Source organism: Muntiacus reevesi, chromosome 22 (assembly GCF_963930625.1).
Source record: "Muntiacus reevesi chromosome 22, mMunRee1.1, whole genome shotgun sequence".
Classification (NCBI taxonomy): domain Eukaryota; kingdom Metazoa; phylum Chordata; class Mammalia; order Artiodactyla; family Cervidae; genus Muntiacus; species Muntiacus reevesi.
Genome location: NC_089270.1, coordinates 29286134 through 29297799, shown reverse-complemented (window position 1 = coordinate 29297799; position 11666 = coordinate 29286134).

The following is an 11666-nucleotide window of genomic DNA, read 5'->3' as shown; positions in this document are numbered from 1 at the left end:
CCAGAGACTGATAAAAGAACATCTCAGTTGTTAGAAATTACTCTTTCCCTTAAGGAATTTTGGAGTGATATAGCAGATTAGGTTTCTACCCAAGTTCTTAGCATTTTCCTTTTTTGAAATTTTCTATTCTTTTACTTTTTGAGTGGTACTGAATAAAAATATTTTTGATATCTTCATTAATGTTTTAAAAATTACGATTTCATTTCTGAATGTAAACATCCTGCTACTTTTGAAATAAATAGCTTTATTTTCAGATGTTATGTAAAGCTCTCAGAAGAATTTGATGCTTGATACTTATAACACCAAGAGACTTTCCTTCTCTTGGGAAGTATATGAGATTAATAGACTCTGGTTTTTCAACCCAATCAAAGAATGGGCAGAAGATCTAAATACATTTCTCCAAAGATCTACAGATGGCCAACAGGCACAAGAAAAGATGAACATTGCTAATTAGAGAAATACAAATCAAAATTACAATGAGGTACCACCTCACAGGGGTCAGAATGACCATCATTGGAAAGTCTACAAATAACAAATGCTACAAAATAACAAATGCTGCAGGAGGTATGGAAAAATTACACTGTTGGTGGTAATATCAATTGGTGCAACCACTACAGAAAACACTAGGGAGGTTCCTTAAAAACTAAAAAAGTTGCCATATGATCCAGTAGTACCACTACTGGAAATATATCCCTAAAGAACTATAATTTGAAAAGACACATGCATTCCAATGTTCATTGGAGTGCTATTTATAACAGCCAAGACATGGAAACAGCTTAAATGTCCACTGAAAGGAGGATGGATAAAGATGTGGCACACATATGCATGAAATACTACTCAGCTACAGCTTCGCAAATGGTGCTGTGAAGTGAAGTCAAAGTCGCTCAGTCCTGTCTGACTCTTTGCAACCCCACGGACTATAGAGTCCATGGAATTCTCCAGGCCAAAATACAGGGGTCAGTAGCTGTTCCCTTCTCCAGGGGATCTTCCCAACCTAGGGATTGAACCAAGGTCTCCCATATTGCAGGAGGATTCTTTTCCAGCTGAGCCACCAGGGAAGCCCAAGAACACTGGAGTAGGTAACCTATCCTTTCTCCAGTGGGTCTTCCCGACCCAGGAATCAAACCAAGTCTTCTGCGTTGCAGGCAGACTTTTTACCAGCTGAGCTACCAGGGAAGTTAGTGGTAAAGAATCCACCTTCCAATGCAGTTTAGAAGTAAGAGACATGGGTTCGATCCCTGGGTTGGGAAGATCCCCTGGAGGAGGGGGCAGCAACCCACTCCAGTATTCTTGCCTGGAGAATCCCATGGACAGCGGAGCCTGACGGGCTGCAGTCCATCAGGTCACAATTTCAGACACGACTGAAGCGACTTAGCACTCTCGCACACGTACTGAGCTATCAAAAGGCGGAAATGATGCCACTTGCAGCCACATAGATAAACCTAGAGATTATATTTATGAAATAGGTTAGAAAGAGAAAAATACTGTATAATATCACTTATATGCAGAATCTAAAATATGACACAAACGAACTTTTCTATGAAACAGAAACTCACAGAACAGACTTGTGGTTGCCAAGGGGGAGACGAAGTGGGGAAGGAGGAACTGGGAGTTTGGGATTAGTAGTTGCAAACTATTATATATAGAATGGATAAACAACAAAGTCCTACTCTCTAGCACAGGGAAGTATCCTGTAATAAACCACAATGGAAAAGAATATGAAAAAGAATGTGTATATGTATCATGTATGTATATGTAATATATATATTGCTGAATCACTTTGTTGTACATTAGAAATCAACACATTGTAAATCAACTATAGTAAAATTTAAATAAAATAGACTATAGTTCTTATCAATTTTCAACAAGATACATAAGGATCTTGTACACCTACCTAGGAAAGATAGATTGCAACAAAGAGAACTCTCAATGTCTATAAATTATCTTTAAAGTCTTTAAAAATTGCCCTTGCTCTATTTTTGTTTAAGTTCGCAAAGATATGTTTTGTTTTTGTTTGAGTAAAAGAATATTATGGTTACTGTTATGAGTTCAATGTTTCTGCCCTGGAGAAGTGATAAAAGGACAGAATGCTCTATTCCCCTCCACACCCCACCAAAACTGTTACCCCGATGTTCCTACAAGGGCATCGTTACAGGCTGCAGGCAAAAATCCTGCACTGCGCCCATACCTGGTTGGGACCTCTGGGCCCTTCAGATAGAAGAATGCTGTACTTTGTGAAGCACCGCAGATACTTCCTAAGTTATACTTAATACTATTTAATAGAGACCTCTAGACCATTGAGGTCTAAATCAAATCCTTTATGATTATACAGTGGAGGTGACAAGTAGATTCAAGGGATTAGATCTGATAGAGTGCCTCAAGAACTAAGGATGGAGGTTCATGACATTGTACAGGAGGTGGTGACCAAAAGTGAAAGTGAAGTCACTCAGTCGTGTCCGACTCTATGTGACCCCACGGACTATAGCCTACCAGGCTCCTCCATCCATGGGATTTTCCAGGCAAGAATACTGGAGTGGGTTGCCATTTCCTTCTCCAAGATATCTTCCCAACCTAGGGATCAAACCCAGGTCTCTCACACTGCAGGCAGACTCTATCGTGTGAGCCATCAGGGAAACCCAAAACATCCCAAAGAAAAAGAAATGCAAGAAGGCAAAATGGTTGTCTAAGGAGGCCCTACAAAGAGCTGAGAAAAGAGAAGCCAAAGGCAAAGGAGAAAATGAAAGATTTACCTAACAATGCAGAGTTCCAGAGAATAGCAAGAAGAGATAAGAAAGGCTTCTTAAGTGAATGATGCAAAAAATAGAGGAAAACAATAGAATGAGAAAGACTAGAGATCATTTGAAGAAAATGGAGATACCAAGTGAACATTTCTTGCAAAGATGGGCACAATAAAGGACAGAAATGGCAAGGACCTAACAGAAGCAGAAGAGGTTAACAAGAGGTGGCAAGAATACACAGAAGAACTATTTTTAAAAAGGTCTTAACGGCCCAGATAATCACATTGGTGTGATCATTCATCTAGAGACAGACATCCTGGAGTGTGAAGTCAAGTGGGCCTTAGGAGATATCACTAGGAACAAAGTTAGTGGAGATGATGGAGCTATTTCATCAACAGTGGAGCTATTCCAAATCTTAAAGGATGATGCTGTTAAAGTGCTATGCTCAAGATGCCAGCAAATTTGGAAAACTCAGCAATGGCCACAGTACTGGAAAAGGATAGTTTTCATTATAGTTCCAGAGGATAGTTCCAGAGAAGGGCAATGCCAAAGAATGTCCATACTACTGCACAAGTGTGCTCAGTTCACATGCTATCAAGGTAATTCTCAAAACCCTTCAGGTTAGGCTTGAATAGTTTGTGAACTGAGAACTTCCATATGTAGAAGCTGGATTTAGAAAAGACAGAGGAACCAGAAATCAAATTGCCAACATCCAATGGATCATAGAGAAAGCAAAGGAATTCCAGAAAAACATCTACTTCTGCTTCACTGACTACGCTAAAGCCTTTGTATGGATCGCAACACACTGGAAAATTCACCACCTTACCTGCCTCCCGAGAAACCTATATGCTTGTCAAGAAGCAACAGTTAGAGCCCAACATGAAACAATGGACTGGTTCAAAATTGGGAAAGGAATAAGTCAAAGCTGTATATTGTCACCTTGCTTATTTAACTTACATGCAGAGTACATCCTGCAAAATGCTGGGCTGGAATCAAGATTGCTGGGAGAAATATCACCAACCCCAGACATGCAGAAGATACCACGTTAATGGCAGAAAGCAAAGAGGAACTAAAGAACCTCTTGATGAAGGTGAAAGAGGAGAGTGAAAAAGCTGGCTTAAAGCTCAGCATTCAAAAAACTAAGATCATGGTATCCAGTTCCATCACTTCATGGCATATAGATGGGGAAACAATGGAAAAAATGGCAGATTTTATATTTTTGGGCTCCAAAATGAATGTGAACAGTGACTGCAGCCATGAAATTAAAAGATTCTTGCTCCTTGGAAGAAAAGCTATGACAAACCTAGACAGCATTTTAAAAAGTAGAGACGTTACTTTGCTGACAAAGGTCCATACAGTCAAAGCTATGGCTTCCAGTGGTCATGTACGGATGTGAGAGTTTGACCATAAAGAAGACTGAGCACCGAAAAACTGATGCTTTTGAACTGTGGTGCTGGAGAAGACTCTTGAGAGTCCCTTGGACAGCAAGGAGATCAAGCCAGTCCATCCTAAAGGAAATCAGTCCTGAATATTCATTGGAAGGACTGATGCTGAAGCTCCAATACTTTGGCCACCTGATGCAAAGAGTTGACTCATTGGAAAAGACCCTGATGCTGGGAAGATTGTGGGTAGGAGGAGAAGGGGATTACAGAGGATGAGATGGTTGGATGGCATCACCAACTCAATGAACATGAGTTTGAGCAAAGGCCAGGAAATGGTGAAGGACAGGGAAACCTGGCATGATGCAGCTCATCGAGTCGCAAAGATTTGGACTCAACTTAGCAACTGAACAATAGCAGTAGGGACCAAAAGGGAAGTGAACGAAATCCTTGACTGGTCTCTCTTCCTCGGTGTTCTGCAATGTCTACTTTATTGCAAATAAAATAAGGTAAATGAGAGAGGTAATAATATAAAGGGAGGTATTCTAATTTTTATGCAAAGTGTTGACTCATTGGAAAAGACCCTGATGCTGGGAGGGATTGGGGGCAGGAGGAGAAGGTGACGACAGAGGATGAGATGGCTGGATGGCATCACCAACTCGATGGACATGAGTTTGAGTAAATTCCAGGAGTTGGTGATGGACAGGGAGGCCTGGAGTGCTGTGATTCATGGGGTCGCAAAGAGTCGGACACGACTGAGCGACTGAACTGAACTGAACTGAGTGATATTTAATACAGACAATTAAAAATCTGGAAAATTATAAATAAAGTATAATCTACTGGAAATCCTACCACATCCTTGCATATCCATTCAATGTATATACATCCTCATGGGTTGCACCTATGCACATACATAGACCTAGTTTCCACATTTGTGTATATTCGTAATCTTTAGAGGGCTTTCATTCATCTTCAAAAACCAAAATTTTGAATATCATAATGAAAATATAATAATACAGGGAGGCCCCTGGTAATCCAGTGAAGTCCACACTTTCACTGCCAAGGGCATGTATTCGTTTCCTGGTTGGGAAACTAAGATCCTACAAGGCTAGAAAAGAAAAAAATAAAAATAAAAATCAGGTTGAAAAAAGAAAATGTAATCATGTAGAGTTTTATAAACTAAAATTGGATTATTAGTAAAATTTATTGACTTATGTTTAGTGATAGATATGCTCATTACATAAATTGAAAGTTTTATTATTTAGAATTTGGATATATTGTTTTCCATTGATTTATAATTTGAAATGATTTTCTTTACTTGATTTCCAGTGGGAATGACAATAAACCTAAATATTTTTCTTTTCTTTAAAAAAGTGCAACATGCCCATGAAAATAATTTGGACTTTGCAGAAATATTCAAATAAAGCAATCCCTGGATCCTATCACTCAGAGGTACTATCCTGGCAGACTATCACCTTCCAGCTTTATGTCTACAAAGAAATATTTTTCTTTTTTATTAAGTTGAGACCATGCTCTATATTTAACTTTGTGTCCTGCCTTTTCCCCCTTAAAGTATATTGTAAAAATTTTTTCCTTGCATCAAAGTTAAACCCATAATTTCTTGACTCTGTAAAGTTTGAAATGTGCAGAAAATATAAGAAGAAAAAAATATTTGTAATCTTACCACTAAGAGATAACTACTTACACATTAGTATTTCCTCCTAAGCTGTGAGTTTCTTTGTTCCCACCTTCAGAAAAACAAAACCTAAATCTTAACTATCCATGGCAATTCCCTATTTTATTTCTTTTGTTAAAAGAATAATAATTCTGAAAAATGAACTTCTTGGATTTATCATATAATTGATATGATTAGTAAATTCATATTTTCACATTTTATAGAACTTTTGTATTTGTGAAGGACCTCTAATTCAAATTTATTGTAACCTTTTTCTCTATAGAATATATTTGTATGTGCTTACATGTGTGTATAAAACTAAAAATTTAATCTTTAAATGCCATTTTATGTTGGAACCTCTAGGGAGAGAGTATATTTGTGTGTGTGTGTGTGTGTATGTGTGTAAGACAAATGTGAAATTTGAAGATACTCTTTTTTTTTTTAATCTGGATGACCTTGGGCAAACTTCAACCTCTCTGTGAGTCTCAGTTTTATCATTTTTCAGATTGTAATGCTAGGACCTTTCCAAGGAATAAACTTGTTGTAAGGAGCCAGAAAAATCTAATAGGACCTCTTAAATTATAAAATATAACAAATATTAGTAGTTATTGTTTAAGGAGCTCCAAGAAAGAAAAATAAAAGGCAAAAAAAAAAAAAAAAAAGAAAAAGAAAAGGCAAAGGCAGTTCTTGATTCCCGCAAGTTTATGGTCAGATTTCCTTTCAGTGCAAGTGGAAACCGAGTAAGGGATCTTGATGTATGAAATGCAGAATGTAGCTTTACATTGAATTTCACATCAATTTACATAACTGACCATGCATCTAGATCTTACGACAAGAGAGAATACAATTCTTTTTGTACTATTTTAATTTTGAACAAGTCATGTTTATGGTACCTAGCTCTTAGAAAAAAATAAAAGAACAAGAGAGAAATGGTATAATATCTGCCCGCCACCACCTGCTATTTTTAGATTGGCTAGGAAGCCCTATCTGGCTGCCTTTGTCCATCTCATTTGGCAACTCTTGAGCCTGCATCACTCAGAGAGAAAAGAAGCTTAGAAGGCATAAAACTGAATTTCTTTGATTTTCCCATCATCATTGATGAAAAAATATATCACCACAAGCAATTTGAAGGACATTGGCTGTAAGTAAAACAGTAAGTGTTTTTATTTAGCGAGGTGGGCTTATGCAATGTGAATGACATGATATATTTTCACCTTTCTACTTTAATAAGAGGTGAGGAAGGTATGAACCTTCAGTCCTGATCTGATTTCTATTTATTAGCAAGAGAAATAACAGTCTAGAAAAAGATGAAAATACTGTGCATACAAACACATACACACACACACACACACATATATTTATATGCCCATATATTTTTATGGCCTTTTAGAATAAAATCCTTAGGGAAAAAAGGGAAGCAATATGAAGTCAAGCAAAGAACAGAAACAATTTGAGAAATGACAGATTTTAAGATTAATGTACTCTGATGAACATGAAAGCTAAAGAAACAGTATTTAAAGAAATTAACTTTCCATTTACCTGGATAAAGGGAGATAATATACCCATGGATCAGTTTTAAATGAGCATGCATTTGGGCATCTTATAGATAATAAAATTTAATTTTATCTGTAGTTTCTATGAAGTGTTCTGAAGTATTTCTATTGTTGAATATAGTAACATACCAAAGGCTCTGATAAAAGTCAGGTTATATATTCTAGGTAGTTTTCCTTTGCCTGTAATTATTATTTTATTAGCTTGCTACACTAACTTTCCTTTTACTTTCCAGTTGACTTTCCTTTAATTGTTAAATTATCATTTTCCTATAATTGAAGAATTTTATTAAATGAGTTACCTAGTGTCAAGTGCTCAATAAATGTTTATTCTAATTGCACTGATATTTTTAATATGTGCACAAAGTCTAATGAAATTATATAAGAAAATTCATTTAAAATCCATCCTGTTGCAAGCCATATTAATTATTTTACATAGTTGCACATTAACAAGATAAAATTCACTTTCATATAGCTGTTCCAAAGTTGATATTTTCCTCCATTTCTAAAAGTGTTTGAGAAAAACTTACACTGTAATCTTAGTCTTATGTCTAGTAGTAACATTAATATAAAGTAATTTTGCCTACTAGGAAAAGTTGTGGATATGTTTCTCTCTTTAAATCTGTGATTATGAAATCAGAGATGTATTCAGGAGAATTCATTTATAATGACTTAAATTCAAAGATAAAAAATTTGTTTTATAAGTCTTAACTACTTGTGAGGAAAATTTAGGGAACATTTATAAAGTGCTTTATTTTTACATATTGTATCATTTAATCCTCACAATAACCTTGTAAGACACATGGAAGTATTGCCTTTAATAGATGAGAAAACTGAGATTCATAGAGGTCACAATTTGAATGTGATAAGCCAGTATTTCTACAAGAGACTCGATCACTGGAAAAGGATACTTTAGAAATGGAGCCTGCACAGGAAAGGATCTTGTAAAGGATCCTACAAGGTCCTTTCAAATTTCACATTTGTGTGATTTCTATATTTTTAGGTGGGAGGAAGCAGGGAATATAGTAGGAATCACCTGGGAAGACCCAAATTTACTATATCCAGGTCTTGAGCAAAGTTCAGCCTCTCTGAATCTCAATTCCTTGTCTGTAAAACACAAACATTTTAAAAATAACTTGCAGTGTTATTGAAAAGATAAAATGAGATAATGTAAAGAAGAGCTAGACCCTTCACCGCTTAACGATAGAGCTATTGTTAATATATGGGCTTCCCTTGTGGCTCAACTGGTAAAGAATCCACCTGCAATGAGGGAGACCTGGGTTTGGTCCCTGGGTTGGGAAGATCCCCTGAAGAAGGAAAAGGCTACCCACTCCAATATTCTGGCCTGGAGAACTCCATGTACTGTACAGTCCATGGGGTCACAAAAAGTCAGACACGCTTAACTTTCACAAACTGTTAACATATGTAAATCCAAATACAGTAGCATATAGCACTGTTAGCGGAGCGGGCATACTTGGGCTTCCCTGATGGCTTAGACAGTAAAGAACCTGCCTGCAATGCAAGAGACCCAGGTTTGATCCATGGGTCGGGAAGATCCTCTGGAGAAGGAGATGGCTACCCAGTCCAGTATTCTTGCCTGGAGAACTCCATGGACAGAGGAGTTTGGCGGACTAAAGTCCATGTGGTCACAATGAGTCAGACATGAACGACTGAGTGACTAGCACTTTTCACATAGTACTACTAATTAGCAACTGTTTTGGGGAATGAGGAAAGTGAGTGGAGAATTTATTGAAGATGTTAAATCAGAGAAAAGTGTGTGCGTTAGTTGCTATTTGTTAGTGTGTGTTAGTATATGTTTGAGGTGGGAACTAAAATCTCAATGAATAGCAATACAGATGGAAGAAAGAAACTTGCAGGACAAGAAAGAGCCTGTGACCTAGCTCAGTGGAAGCAAAAAGATTGAGAATCACTTGGCAAATCCTGGGCAAACTGTTTCAGAACCGACCAGGTATCAGAGAGGCCTCCAGCAACCTCTATCATTTAGGGAAATGGAGAGTTTCAGCACTGAAGTGGAGTGACTGATGTTGGGCTTTATGATCTGACTGACCTAAGTTAAAATTTTGGCTGTGAAATAAGAGAGATATGTAAAGGATCTATTTGTTTTCTGTTTGTTGCTTCCTTTGCCAACAAAAATATAAAATCTGTCTGTATGGACAGGACATTTGTTTTGTCCCTGTTCTGTTATATACATGTAATAGTAGACCCTTAAACATTTGTTGAATGACCAAGCGAACCTGTCAAAAGTATATGTGTGCGTATAATAAGCCAATTTGAATGATGTGAGGAAAATACTCCCAAGCTGCAGTGGCGCTAATGAGATTTTTATCATGATCCATCCTTGTCTAAATTTCTATTTCACTTATTGTGCAATCATTCAAGTAATATTTAATCACATACTTGTTGATTTTTAATTTATTTTTTATTTTACTTGCCCAATTGGACTGTTAAGCTTACGGAGAGTAGAAAGCGGTCCTTATCCATCATCATCTAGTCTGATACTATGCTTGCAGTTCTCCAAGTTGTGATAAAAATATATGTTGTGAATTATTGGGCCACATACCAGAAATTTACACTTGATAATGGTGGTTGATCATGGTAGGATTTTAGCTGAAATGAAAGTTATGTTTTCTTCTGTTGTCTCCCATGGATATTTGTCAGATGAAAGGCTGAAAGGCATGAGGTCAGTGGATAAGGAAAAGACAAAGATCTATATGAGAGTATTTATGTTCTAATCCCAGAACAGAGTGTAAATGTGCTGGTAGATATTTTGAGGTTTCTGTGACAAATCTCTCTCTTGCACATGTCTTTGCCTAGAAAATTCCCCTTACACCCTCTCCTTCATTTGCTAATTCCTACTTAGCTTTCAATTTTCAGCTCAAAATCGCTTTCTCCAAGAAGATTCTGTAAGCTTCTTCTTTTGACCAGACTGACCTAAGTATGGCCAAAGTGTCTCTCATCTGTGTTCCCATCGCTCTCTATACTTTCCCTACTATTATACATGGAAAATTATATTGTATTATCTGTTTCCCAGCTAGGCAATCACTTCAAGAAGTTAGGAATTGTATATGTCTTGCTTACCATTATACCCTAGGGCAGTGCCTTTTAGTAGTAAACATTTGTTGAATAAACAAATGAAAAGTGACTAGAGGGAAAAAAAATCTGTAAAATAATAGCTGTCATTTATTGGTGTCTGTTAAGCGACTGGAACTTTATAGAAGTTAATATTTAATCCTTGCAGGCATCTAGATGGAGTTCAGGGAATTTACCTTCAAAGTGATACTGCTGAGATTTGAAACAATGTCTTTCTTGATTCAAAGCCTGTGTCCTCTCTGCTTTAATATTGCCCCTCACACATCTTACATTTTTGTAAGTTGTTACAGGCTACAGACACCCTTCTTATGACACTCTTGTGAAACTAGATCTTATCTTTCATTTTATATCTAGTAAGTGGCAAAGCCATGGCTTTCAAATCAAACAGTCTAGATCCAGGTTCATTTTCTTTCCATTATAATACACCTGTCTTATTCTGGGGACTCAGAGGTGTAAGGCTGTCACAGAAATGGTGAGATAATAAAAGTTTTTAAAATGTCCAGATGCTTTTGATTCATAAATAATAGAAACAATTCCAAGCAGATGTATTTTAGCAGGGCTGGAATAAATTTTATATTTTCTTTGTCATTTTTCTCAAGAAGGGGGGAAATGAGTACAGTTGGGAATGATTGCTATTAACACTATCAAATGTTTTCCTCTCTTTTATATCTGAGTGTTTCCTGGCCTCATATTGTTATGAGCTCAAATTCATAGGATTTCTACAGAAGGGACTATTGCTGTTGGGACAAAACGATGCTGTTGGGTGAATTTAATGCAGCTTCTTCCTACCATTAGCCCTTATTCTTGTAGCTATTCATTTTGCAGTTACTCTGCTTATCCCACACCCCTCAGATTGTGGCTTCTGTTAGGAGCGGGCTTAGCTGGGTTTGCCCCGGAGGTCATTGACTTGGGTCACCCTCGGCCTGTGGCTTAACTTTGCTCTTTACCCTTCGGCCAAAAATTACTTCTGTTGAGAAGTAAGGGGGGTGGGGATAGGTAGGAATAGGATATTAGGGAGTGTTTATTTTCTAGTGAAACAAGCAGAGGCTCAGAACTAGGGAAAGGAAATCTCCACAACTCCTTCCTGAAAGTAGAGAAGTCTCTCATATGTGCAGATAAAAGAAAACTCAGTGTGAAAAGGGATTCAAATTTTTCTTAGTCTTGCTAAAATTCTGGTAGCTGCTTTGACACATATAGGTCGCAGGACTGTAGG